At 53.6% G+C, this 13,338-nt stretch overlaps 1 protein-coding gene across 1 annotated transcript in view; it reads left to right on the forward strand.

Annotated features, from left to right (window-relative positions):
- SLC22A3 (solute carrier family 22 member 3) overlaps nucleotides 1–13,338 on the forward strand; it is a 100,854-nt gene that overhangs the window by 60,330 nt on the left and 27,186 nt on the right. The gene's annotated exons all lie outside the window — the stretch shown is intronic.

Genomic DNA, 13,338 nt, shown 5'->3' on the forward strand with positions numbered 1-13,338 from the left:
TGAATAATTAGCAAAGAGCGTGCGAAGAAACACAGCAGTGCTTCAGCTGTAGAGGGTAAGAACATGGAATAGCCGAGCGATTGCTGTAGCTGAAATATGAGAATTTTTAGAACCCATGGCCCTCGATTTAAACCTGGCAGCACGTGAGACTGCCAGCATTGTTTTCCTGGTAACATTCAGTTTGGTTGGATAGAAAGGTTTTGGTATGAATGCTCTGATAAGAGTAGGTTTTGTTGGTTTTATCGTCCCTCCCCCAGTCCCCAGAACTTGGTCAGAACCACGTGGATTCTTTCTTAGAGTGGGTGGCAAAGAGTTCAACCCAAAATCTTACCCATGGTGCAAGTAGGTTGGTCATAAAATGTGTGCTTGAAAAAATCATCTTTTTTAACTGGCGACACTGGTCGATTTTGTCATCCTTTGAATATATATACATTTGAGCTGAGTGTTCCTTTTCTGGGTGAATAAGATCCCACTGCGCTGTCCCAGCCCTCATGCCTCGGCCGTGGGTCCAAAGCCACGATCATTTGTATTCAACTTTAGTAGCCGAATGAATATTTTGGATGTTTATTTAGTAGTATCCTGAAGATATTGTACCCACGGTCCCGGAGGCAAGCGTATAGAAGACCCTAAATCAAGGCTCATAGGAATGTTGAAAAATTCTCTGTGCTGATATTCATGGAATAAAATGCCAATGAGGCAGGCACAGTCAGTACTGCTGGGAGACTGGGGTCCGACCCCACAGCACCTGCTGTCACACGTTCTGTGGGTTCACATGGGCCGACGGAGCTGCTGTCCCGTCCGTGAGGGCCACAGGTCACTGCAGCAGGTACAAAGTTCAGAGTCTACATGGATGAGCTGTGGAGTCCAGTGCGTGCCAAGTCTTTCTTGAGAGACAGAGATGGATAGACCGGAGAGAGCCCATCTCCTGGTTCCCCAAAATGCCCTCCAGGCTGAGGCCAGGGGGCCAGGAACCCCATCCAGGTGTCCCATGTGGGTGGCAGGGACCTAACTGCTTGAGCCATCGCCGGCTGCCTCCTGGGCTGCACTCAGGCAGAAAGCTGGAAATCAAATGCAGGCGCTCCGACACGGGTACCAGCGTCCCAACCAGCCGACACGGATACCAGCGTCCCAACCGGCCGACACGGGTACCAGCATCCCAACCGGCCGACACGGATACCAGCGTCCCAACCGGCCGACACGGATACCAACGTCCCAACCGGCCGACACGGGTACCAACATCCCAACCGGCCGACACGGGTACCGACGTCCCAACCGGCCGACACGGGTACCAGCGTCCCAACCGGCCGACACGGGTACCAGCGTCCCAACCGGCCGACACGGATACCAACGTCCCAACCGGCCGACACGGATACCAGCGTCCCAACCGGCCGACACGGGTTCCAGCGTCCCAACCGGCCGACACGGGTACCAGCGTCCCAACCGGCCGACACGGATACCAGCGTCCCAACCGGCCGACACGGATACCAGCGTCCCAACCGGCCGACACGGATACCAGCGTCCCAACCAGCCGACACGGGTTCCAGCGTCCCAACCGGCCGACACGGGTACCAACGTCCCAACCGGCCGACACGGATACCAGCGTCCCAACCGGCCGACACGGATACCAGCGTCCCAACCGGCCGACACGGGTTCCAGCGTCCCAACCGGCTGACGCGGATACCAACGTCCCAACCAGCCAACACAGGTACCAGCGTCCCAACCAGCCGACACGGATACCAGCGTCCCAACCGGCCGACGCGGATACCAGCGTCCCAACCGGCCGACACGGATACCAGCGTCCTAACCAGCCACTCACCCACTAGGCTGATTGCCAGCCCCTTCCAAGTAACTCTGGGTTCAGCAATCAGACAGATGTCCCCACTGAAAAGCCAGGTTGGAAGCCAGAATTCCATTTTCCTAGGGGATTTACTCTGGCATTGGCATTTTGCTACCAAAGCTGTTTCGAGGTGCTGTTTTTGTTATTCTAATAAGTTTTCACTTTGTTTTTTTCCAAAAATGGAACAAATCATTTAATAGATCTCTTGGTGTGTATCTCCCAGAGCCAGCAGTGGCCAGCTCATGATTGATACTATTTTTCCTATACTCCACCTACTCTCCTACCCACTCACTGAGACCTATCGCAGCCATCATATGTCATCATGTGGTACATTATCCCAAAATAGGAGCACAAAGGTGGAACTGAATAACAAGAAATATCCATGGGCCCTTAACATTGTATACAAATAATCAACCCATGGATCCAGGTAGGAGAACAGTTTATTATGTATAGCTATTATGAGAGCAAAGTAGAAGGGCTGTGGTTTATATCACCAAAAATATTAAAAAAAAAAAACTCAATACCATTGTTCTAAGAAAAAAATAACCAAATTTCTCCATGTCCAGTCTGGCTGCCGGCTCCCTGACTGGCTGGTGGTGTTTTGCAGCCTAGGAGCCTTGTGAAGTGTGCACGCTTGTTGGTCCTCCTCTTCAGAGCTCTGAAATCCAGGGGTTCCTGCTCGCCTTCCCCTCCTTGTGCTCTGGGAGTGAAGGATCCCAGGACTTTTTTGCTGAAGTCTGAATGGTGGTGATTCTGTCTCCCGGCATGCCTCACCATGCTCCTGTCCGTGGACAGCGCCATCCAGCGTTTAATTGGATTCAGGGTTGGTGTTTCGGCTGGGGCTGCTTCATCTGTGGCTTCACCTGTCTCCATGGAAACATACCCAGTGTCCGTCCCCACTTCTCTGGGGACATTGGCTGTCACTGAAAACCATTGCCTGGGCTGATCACCACTCATCAGGGGTTGCAAAATAGTCTGATTTTATCCTAATTTCTTCATTTATTGCTAGGATACTTAGATTAAAAGGCGAACTTCTCCTGTCTGCTCTTGTTACCCTGAGATGTGGTTCACACAGGAAAGGTAGAATACACACATCATCCTTTCTTAATCTTTTCAGAAATGATGGATTGCTTCTCTACAACCTCCAAAAGTGGCCAGCCAGCTCCGTGGGTGTTTTGTAATGCCCCATTTAAAAATCCAAATTCCTGGGTTTAGGCCTACTGTATAGGTCTCAATGCTCCGCAGCTTTGCTGGTTAGTATCCTCACCAGCGCCTCTGGGCACGTGACGCTGGCTGCCTCTCCGAGCCCCGCCAGCGCTGGTGGTTTCTGAACACTTCCTTGCTCTCTAGGGGGACCTCCTCTCCCAGGCGCACCCTGTAAATCGCACACTTGGGATCCTTTCCGTTTTTCAAACAAACGTCTCCACAGAGAGCCTGTCTGTCTCTAAAAATAAGCAGAAAAGTGAAGTATTTCCTTTTTTTTTTTTTTTTTTTTTGACAGGCAGAGTGGACAGTGAGAGAGAGACAGAGAGAAAGGTCTTCCTTTTGCCGTTGGTTCACCCTCCAATGGCCGCCGTAGCCGGCGCACCGCGCTGATCCGAAGGCAGGATCCAGGTGCTTCTCCTGGCCATGGGGTGCAGGGCCCAAGCACTTGGGCCATCCTCCACTGCACTCCTGGGCCACAGCAGAGAGCTGGCCTGGAAGAGGGGCAACCGGGAAAGAATCCGGCACCCCGACCGGGACTAGATAGGGATTTATTCTTCAGCTTAAGACATCTTGATAATAGTTGGATTCAGTTATGTTTTAGGCCAAACCACAGATTTCTATCGTAAAGGTCCTTGAGTTCCCACAAAGCATAATGATGTGCAATCTGTCCTTTGCCGTGAGTGAGAAATACTGGCCCGTGGTGTGGGTGTTGAGCTTGAACTCCCACACCACAGCCAAAGCAGGGTCCTGGTATGGTGCTGTGCCGGGGTAAGCGTGGCCTGAATCAGTTACTCACATTTTGGTGACTCGAATAAATACTGCCGGGTCAGTGCTAGGGTCGCCCTGAACCTGTTTACGCTGTTGCTTCCAGCTTCTGCTGTTGGCCTAGGTCCCTCTCCCAGGATAGAATCTCAAGGACACCCAGGCCCAGGGCTGAATGGTCCAGCAGATGCCCACTTTTCCCAGGACTCCTTTCCTGGTAAATGCTGCCGTTTGCTGGCTACCACCGTGTGCGTCACCTCATCTTCCAGGGCCTCTCCAATTCCTGCCTCATCCTCTGGGTGCCCCTCCTTGGGCACAGGGTTGGAATAGCAGCCCTAGGAGATTTGTTTTAAGATGTATTTTTTATTTGAAAGGCAGTGTTACAGACAGAGACACAGACAGAGACAGAGAAAAGAGAGATCTTCCATCTGCTGGTTTATCCCCAGATGGCTGCAACCACTGGGTCTGGGCCAGTCCAGGAGCTTCCTCCAGGTCTCCCACGTGGGTGCAGGGGCCCAAGCACTTGGGTCATCTTCCACTGCTTTTCCCAGGCCATTAGCAGGGAGCTGGATTGGAAGTGGAGCAGCTGGGACTCAAAGCAGTGCCCATATGGGATGCTGGCATCACAGGCGGTGGCTCCACCCACTGCGCCACAGCGCCGGCCCCAGTCCCAGCTTGGCACGTAACAGTACACGTGCGGGGTGAGTGACGTGCTCGGTGGCAAGGCTCGTGTGCGGAGGTGGCCACTGTCCCAGACACTGTGCATGTGTGTGTGTGGTGGGGTGCTTGTTAGAGAAGGCATGGGCAGGGGCAGAGTCTGGGGCGCCCACACCTGCGGTGCTCGGAGAGGTCCACTGCACAGTTGGGAGCTGGGACTGTGTCTTGGTGACCTTTCATCTCATGAAATGGTGTTACCGTCCACAGCTAGGCACCCCTCTCTGTGCGAGGATTAGGCACCCCTCCCCACCCAGGCCCTGTGACTTGGCAGCTGCAGTTACTTGTAGGTGACATATGTCCCAGTCAGAGTCAGGCTTGGCCACCAGGCTTGCTTGGGCCCGAGGAGTGGAAGTGGCAGGACCCCGGTTCAGAGCGGAGGCTCTGGGAGGCATAACGAGCGTCTGACAGCCCTGTTGCTCTTTCCATCTGCCCAGAGAACGCACCCCTGCCCAGTCGGTGCTGTTCATCAGCGTGGGGCTCAGCCCTGCAGGAGCTACAGCGTTGGGCTCAGCTGCAGCAGACGGCACGGGCCATGACCGAGAAATTGCCCTTTGCCTAGTTCTCTGTGGTGTGCTGAATTCTGAGGGTTCTGCCCAGTGTGCTGTAGAGATTTGCAGACAAAGCTAACTAATGTGGTTGATCACAACAGTACTGATTCAGTTGCCACAGTAGGAGCCAACACATTCTTTGGTTATCCAGAGAGCATCCAGCGTGGTAGATGGGATTATTGTTGGCAAATGTTTACATCCGCTCCCTCGTTTCCATGGTGTGAAAATCCTTGCTGGCCCTGTCGATGTTGGGTTTGGCAGCGTCCATTGCTTTGGCCTCACGGCAGGTAGCATGTACTCCCTGCCCCTCGAGGTGGGGCTTGGTCACGTGGCTTGCCTTGGCCAGTGGCAGGTTAGAAGATGCTGGAGCCATACAGGCCTGAACTACACTTGTGTGGTTGGGCTTCACCGCCACACTTCAGCTGTGGCCGTGAGAAGAGTATTCCCAGGCTGGCCGACTGGGCCCAGAGGACACTTCTGGGGTAGAGCTGCTCCTGCCAGGCACCCCCAAACTTAGATCAGCAGCCTCCCAGTCAGCAAACGTGGGAACCAAATGAGTGCTTATTGTTTAGTGCTGCTAGGATTGATGGTTGATGTGTACGCTATGTATTGGTAGTCTACTCATATACTCAACAGCCATTACTGTACTGTACTGGGTTGGTACAACTACACAAGTCACTGACAGCATTTTTTTCAAAGCGTTTAAAGGCCTTGAATCCTAGATCCTGCCCTCCTCCTACCCTGTCCCTCACAGCTCTTGTCTACCTGTGGGGTATGCTCATGGCGGATCCTGGGTTCCGGCTCGAGTTAACAAGCAACCTCTGATACTGCAGCAGGTGGAAGTTCTCTCTGTCCCCCCTCTCTCTTTCTCTCTCTCTCTCTGGCTCTCTGCCTTTCAGCTAAATAAATAAACAAGTAAATAAACATGGGCAGCGTTCATGGTAGCATGTGTAGGCGATGCCAAGAGCGGGCGTTTGAGCTTCCCGAGCCTGAAGGGCTTCCTTTGGCCCCATCACGAGAGCACTCTTTGATGTAGTTTTTGTGTTGTTTTTTAAAGATTTATTTATTTATTTGAAAGGCAGAGTTACACAGAGAGAAGGAGAGGCAGAGAGAGAGGTCTTCCACCTGCTGGTTCACTCCCCACTTGGCTGCAATGACTGGAGCTGCACCGATCCGAAGCCAGGAGCTTTTTCTAGGTCTTCCATGTGGGTACAGGAGCCCAAGGACTTGGGCCATCTTTTACTGCTTTCCCAGGCCACAGCAGAGAGCTGGATCGGAAGTGCAGCAGCCAGGACTCCCATACTAGGATGCCGGCACTGCAGGCGGCGGCTTTACCTGCTACACCACAGTGCCGGCCCCTGATGTATTTCTAAAATAGAAGAATTTTCAGGCCATTTAGTTACCAGAGAGACTTCTAACTTAGCAGTTGCCCTCTTTCCTTTTTTCTGATGAATTATCACACAAAAACCCACGTTGCCACAGAACGGGGCTTTCCAGCTTTGGGAATATCTTGTTGTGATAAATTCTTTTAAAGGGGGATTTTTGTAAACATAATTTCTGTTCTAAAAGAGGAACCGCACCATGATTTGGACTTCCACAGAGCCCACGAGGACGGCGTGGTCGTGTGGGCTTGCTTTCCCCTGCAATTCGTTCGGAAGTGGCTTGGTCCCCAGTGCCGTGTCTTGAGGCAGGAGCTGGTCGAAGGCGGTTGGCTCCTGGGCTTCTCCTTTGTGAGTGTTAAGCCTGCCTGCCTGGTGGGAGTGGGTCAGTTCTCATGGGCTGGATTTGTTCTCCCAGGGCGAGTGTTACAAAGCACGGCTGCCCACATGCTTGGCACCTACTGTATGCAGTCCATTCCCTTCTCACTTCTCCGCCAAGTTGTGGTACAGCCAGGGCCCCATCAGGGTGTCGGCACGGTGCCATTTGGACCCTCCAGCTACCAAGGAGAACTCCTTACATTAGGTGTTCCCCAGCCTCGGAGGTTTCGCTACAGCAACACAGCGTGGACTGAGACAGCTGTTGTGTTTGTTATCCCAAAAGTCTCTGCGTGGACTTCATTCCACACAATCTGGAGAATGCGATTTAGGCCCCGGGAGGAGGTTGCAGGCCTTCCCATGTCAAGAATGAAGAAGTTGGTATTGGAAAGAAGTTCGCTGAAACACCGTGCAGTGGTTTCCTGTACCATTAATTCCCACTTTGCACGGTGAATAATGCCAGTTCTACTGGCGAAACCCTCATCCTGAACACGACTAATACAAGTGATCATTGTGGTATGCGTACCATCACACTAGCTGTAATTTATAGTGTTCCTGAGTGCATCAAAAAATGCCAGGATGTTGGACATACCCGCCACAAATAGATGTTTGTAGCCAAGAATTAACTTAATATTCCACTATGCTCTTGTAAATAACCCGAGTTTGACGAATGGGCCGAGTTTGAATGTATTTCTTTCATTCTGATGTCTTCAATTTTTTGGAAATAAGATTGTATTGCATAAAATGGGCAGACTGCACACTCTCCAGTGAAGTAGGCACCAAAACGGTAGCGATAAACCGTGACATCACAAGGTGTCAGGGGCCGCGGCTCCATCCCCGGGCTTGGCCACCAGTAGTAAGTGCCTCTCAGAGGCTAAGGACACTGCCGTCTGCCACCTGACATCTTCTAGGGCTCTGGGCTCCCGTGCGACTCACACAGATTTTAGGGGAGAATGTTCCAGAGCCTCCTATGGCTTCAGCTCAATTAGAATCCAAACGTCACAGGCCTAAGGGTGACACTGCAGTCTGCTGGGGGCAGCACTTGGAGCAGCACTTGGAGCTGGGGATTGTGGAGGCCTCCTCTCTGCTCACTCAAACTCCTCCCCCGGACTCTTGAAATAATTGGGTCATGCCTTTGTCAACATCTCAACTATTTTTTTTTTTTGCAAGTTCAAGCTTGAAAAATACCCCTCAGAGCTGTGAAAGGGAAGCAGGCAGACGGTGGAGAAGCGAGCTCGTGTTTCAGCCAGTGCTGGAGTCTGATGATGTCGCCAGCAAGTGATGGCGTTGACGGAAGCCAGGCCGACCCGTGGGCTCAGAAGCTGTCTAGTAGAATAAGCGGCGGGCCCGTTTGCTCAGGCCTGGGCGCTCCTGCCATGTGGAGGTGGCAGAGCGAACACAGAGAGAAGGCCGAGTGCAGTGGGCCACCCCGCGCCTAGCTCAGGGTCACCTTTCCGCCGTTGCTAAGTGGATGATGCCGAAGATTGCCACAAGCGAGCGTCACTAGCCTCCAGCCCCCACCACGGACCCTGCCGCCCAGGAGAACCGGGGATTCCTGCTCCGAGCAGACCAGGGTTCCTGCCATTAGTTTGCCAGCCTCAGATGCGGGTGGCTGAGCCCCCCATGCCCACCACGCTCCCTTGTGCATCCCCAGCCTCTTCTTCCTCAATGCCTGGTCTCCGCCGTGGTTCTTCCGCAGATCCTGAACCCGAGCCCGTTGGACTGGGCCAGGCCCCAGCTTCCCTCTGCGTCTGCTTCCCCAGCAGACGGGATCCTTCACTCTGGGCTTCTCTCATTCGCTGTCCGAGAGCGAGGAGCTGCACCCTCTACATGACTGACACCTGCTGCTCCCTATGCGACCCTGTGCTACCCACTGCAGTGCCCGCCCACTGAAGACCCAGAGGTGCTCTGCCGCCATCCCCAGCTGACGCGTCCACTTACAGGAAGAGCTCCATTGCTGATTGGGCTCGGAGCCAAAGCCCTCCCTGTCCCTGCTGTCCCTGCTGTCCCTGCTGTCCCGGCCACCCCGTGGGTGGGGCTCGGTGCCCGCGAGCCCCTAGGAGAGCAGCTGCAGCTTTGCCTAGGGACTCTCAGAGCCGCTCAGCCGGCCTCTCGCCAGTGACGTGAGCTGGACGTCACTGGACTCGTCCCTTTGGCCTCCTGCCCTTTAGAACCAGAGTCCTTTCCTGCCCCTACCCCGTTGTGCTATGCACAGAAACATTTCACTTTCACCCAGGCCCTGGAGTCGCTGCAGACAGCGTCCAGCTGTAAAACCGAGACAAAGAAGCCTCGCGGGCGCACTTTCCTCTCTGAATATCCGTTGCTCTCTTGTGGAGATTGTGAGTGTGCCGTAATTCAATCAATTTAATTCTGGGCCTCTAATAGAACAGAGAGGCGGTTTGCTTTTCCTTTCCCTGTTAGGAGCATTTGCCAAGCGAATGGCCCCCTCGGCCCTGCTTTAAACATCGCCCTGCCCTGTCTCTGCGGGAGACAGCCTTCCCAAGTGTTTCGTTCCTTTGTCGTTCGTCCCATTCTTGTGCGTTCAGTGAAACCAGCTTCCGCCATCCAAATGGCTTGTGAATAAGTGGGAAAACACGGCTCTCTGTGCTCGCTGGCGGACGGAAGGATGAGCCCCGCACAGCCAGCGTCCCTGGCAGGAGAGCCCGGCCGTGTGCCTCATCCAGAGCCGCCGTTACCATGGCACCGCCACTTGCCGCATCGCTGGCCACCAGCAAAGTCGCGGAGGAGATGCAGGGTGTGTGGGGGCGGGCAGGTGGAAGCCATTGAAATTCCCTGCGCTGGCCTGCACGTGGGTGCACACAGATGGGCCCACAGGAGGAACGGCCCTGAAGAGTAAAGGGGAAAACACAGCGAGATCCAGTCTCTCCAGGCCCCACCCAGAAGGAGGGTAAAAGAGCATCAGGTCCTGGGCTGTCACGGGACAGGTCCTCACCTAGGAAGAGAGCCAAGGGGGCCCTCCCGGCAGACGGCTGCAGCAAGAGCTGTGTTGACGTCGCTGCCGCTCTTCCAGTGGGTGCAGCGGGGAGGCCTCCCCACGCACAGTCACACCCAGAGACAGCTGTGTCTCTCCTTTCAGAACAAATAGCCGGGGTCAGTGCTGTGTGTGTTTTTTTTTTTTTTTTTCTTTGAATGTGGGGCTTTCAGAGGGAAGGAACCACAACGTACTGACTCGGAAGCTGGTTGCGCGGAAGCCGCCTTCCCTCTCCACGTAGCAAGTACACCCCTTGGAGGATGCCTGGACAAAGAACTCTTCCTGGCATTTTCTGGAGAACTTGGGGAATGTGGGGAGACATGGCCAGAACCAAGGGCGCGATTCCCACTAGGGGGATCTTCTCTATAATAGCAAAACTTTGTCCCCTTCCCTACCGAGGGAGGGGGGAGGTGACCAGAGACAACCCTGGGCCAGCCGATTGCAGCGTTCTTGTCTCCCGGCAGCTCGAACGCCAGCCCCAGAGCTAGTGGAAGAACCCTGGCACCAGGCTGCCCCACTGAGCCACAGACTACCTTAGGGACTGTGGGACTGTTGGGAAAGTTTGCAGTCCGTTTGCCCCCGGCCTTGTCTGGAGAAACAACGAACACACCCTGGATAAACACACACAATTTTTTGCAGGTGAAGGGAAGTGCCATTGTAGTTTGCCGGGTGTTGTTAACTCACAGGCAATGCGCCGTTACGTGGTCTCAGTGAACAGAGACTGAAAGCGGTCAGCCTCTGCGTGACCTTGGCATTCTGCAGAAGTCCTGCCACTCAGAAGGCGTAAGAGCGGCTGACTGCAGGCGCAGGCGGGGTCTGCCCCACCTGCTGAGCATCCTCCCAGCAGCCCTCAGGGTTCCAGTTGCACCCTGTCTGCAGGAAAAGCTGAGGCGCCCCCTGGAGGCTCGGCAAATGCAGAGATCTTGACAGTGACCTCGGATCCTTTTTGGCTCCGCCTGTTCTACTCCTTGACTGAGCTGTAGCACGAGCTCTCCAAGGCAGGATCGGGTCACAGTCGCCTCCCTTCCTCCCAAGGGTGAATCTTGCTTGTCCTTTCCTGGTTGCCTGCCAGAGCCATCACCAGGGCTGTAACTGTGGGGAAGGCGGCCGTGGGCTTGCTCAGCGAATCGCCAGCATTATTACATTTCTGGCACGAGTTAGGTGGAGGTGGAGTGCTTCCCCACATGTTGTGATTCGTGTCTGGGGTCCCCCAGGCCTAAACAGGTCTCCGTGCCCTGACCTAGACCAAGTCTGCCAAAGACAGGTCAAGAATTCACTCGTGGTTCATCACAGGGCAGGCACTGTGTTTAGAGGGGGAGAGGCTTTGTAACGGCACTGGGTCTCCTGTCTCCCCACAAATCCGCAAACCATTTGGTACACTCCATTGTCTGAAAAACACCAGCCTCTCAAGTTGAACAACCTGGTTATTAGTTATTGAGGTGAAAATATTTTTCACATTAAAAACTGACCACAAGGTGGATTACTTGCTTACACGTGTTTAGAAAACCGTTTTAATGGAACCGCCATGAGCTTGTCCTAGCAGCAGACGTGTTACAGGAGGTGAGAGAACTGACCGGGGCAGATGGAGTGAGCAGAGTCAGACACATTGAACACACTGCAAGGAGGCAGCAGGAAGGGGGGCTGACACCCTCCAAGCCCAGGGGACGCCTGCAGCGCACTCCCTTCTTGTTGGGGCGACTGTTGCCGCGTGCTTGTAGGGGCAGCGGGCTGTCCACTGCGGTGTGGACTACAGTCCGGGAAGCACACTGTACCCACAGGATTTTCTCAGGATGAATTTTCTCTGGTCCAACAGGCTCTCCCAGGTGCTTCGTGTCTCTGGGTGGAGCTGAGGAGCCTGCATGGCCTTTAGCTTAGGGACTCTGCCAAGTGCTCTGGGGCCGCCGTCCACACAAGTGCTCTGATAAACACAGCATAGCAGGCATTTGTCTTCATTTATCCATCCTGGCTCAGCAAACACTGGGCTCATACGCAATCCATCTGCTTTTCAAGCCATCTCTGTGTCCTGTTCACTCACACAAACATTCTCCCACGTACGTTCAAGATACCTGATATCTTCTCTGATTCTCTACAGTTGCTTTTCTTTCTTTTTTCTTTTTGACCTATTTCCAGCCCCCCACGAATACGTTTTATTCAGCCATACTGACCTCATCATGTAGACATTTAACAGAATGAAATGCAAGATTGCCTCTCGTTTTTCAGTTGAACAGATCGGACCTTCTGTCCAGTTACGCAGTGGTTTGGAGGCAGTTCAGTGTGTTTGGATTTTGGTCATTTCATGAGAGACTTTCAAATTGGACTCTAGGTCAGAACAGCTGTGAATTATAGAAATTAGATGTACAAATACTTCTTGGAATACAGGAAAATTCCAGTCACAGTTCAAAGAGTAGTAGTGAGTATGATGCAACCTTAATGCATATTATGGTGGCCCAGAAGCTAGCCATTGCGACACACAACCAGCCATGCGACACACACAGCTAGACATGCGACACACAGCCATGTGACACACAGCCAGACATGTGACACACACAGCTAGCCATGCGACACACAGCCAGCCATGTGACACACAGCCAGCCATACAATGCACGGCCAGCCATGTGACATACAGCCATGCAACACACAGCCAGCCATGCAACACACAGCTAGCCATGCAACACACAGCCATGTGACACATAGCTAGCCATGCGACACATAGCTAGCCATGCGACACACAGCCATGCGACACACACAGCTAGCCATGTGACACACAGCCAGCCATGCGACACACACAGCTAGACATGCGACACACAGCCATGTGACACACAGCCAGACATGTGACACACACAGCTAGCCATGTGACACACAGCCAGCCATGCAACACACAGCCAGCCATGCGACACACAGCCAGCCATGCAACACACAGCCAGCCATGCGACACACAGCCATGCAACACACAGCCAGCCATGCAACACACAGCCAGCCATGCGACACACAGCCAGCCATGCGACACACAGCCATGTGACACACAGCCAGCCATACGACACACAGCCAGCCATGTGACACACAGCCAGCCATGCAATACACGGCCAAGCCATCGGCCATGTGGCCAAGCAGCAAGGACATCCCAGTGAACAACAAGTTGCCCTATGTAGGAAATACCATGAAAATCAAGAACTCTCTGGAAGAGGGAGCAACTTGCAAGTTCCAGAACTTAACGGAGGATTGTGGTATTTATTGAGGTGCATGTCAACTGATCTTTAAGCTTCACCTACACCTGAGTGTATGAATCCATTTTCCATTGTTGTAGTGAAACTTGCAAAGAAAACAGGTTTCGTAAGCTGGAAGTCCAAGGTTGGGTGATGCCATGGAATTGGCCCAAGGGTAGCTGGCCTGTGGTGGGGGTGCTTGCAAGAGAAAGATGGGGAAGTCCCACAGACCCTCCCCAGAGCCCACCCCCAGTTAACTAAGGACCCCCGTAGGCCCCGCCTCCCCCCATCCATCTGCCACACTGAGGCCCACGCCTCC

Source organism: Lepus europaeus, chromosome 3 (assembly GCF_033115175.1).
Source record: "Lepus europaeus isolate LE1 chromosome 3, mLepTim1.pri, whole genome shotgun sequence".
Lineage (NCBI taxonomy): Eukaryota > Metazoa > Chordata > Mammalia > Lagomorpha > Leporidae > Lepus > Lepus europaeus.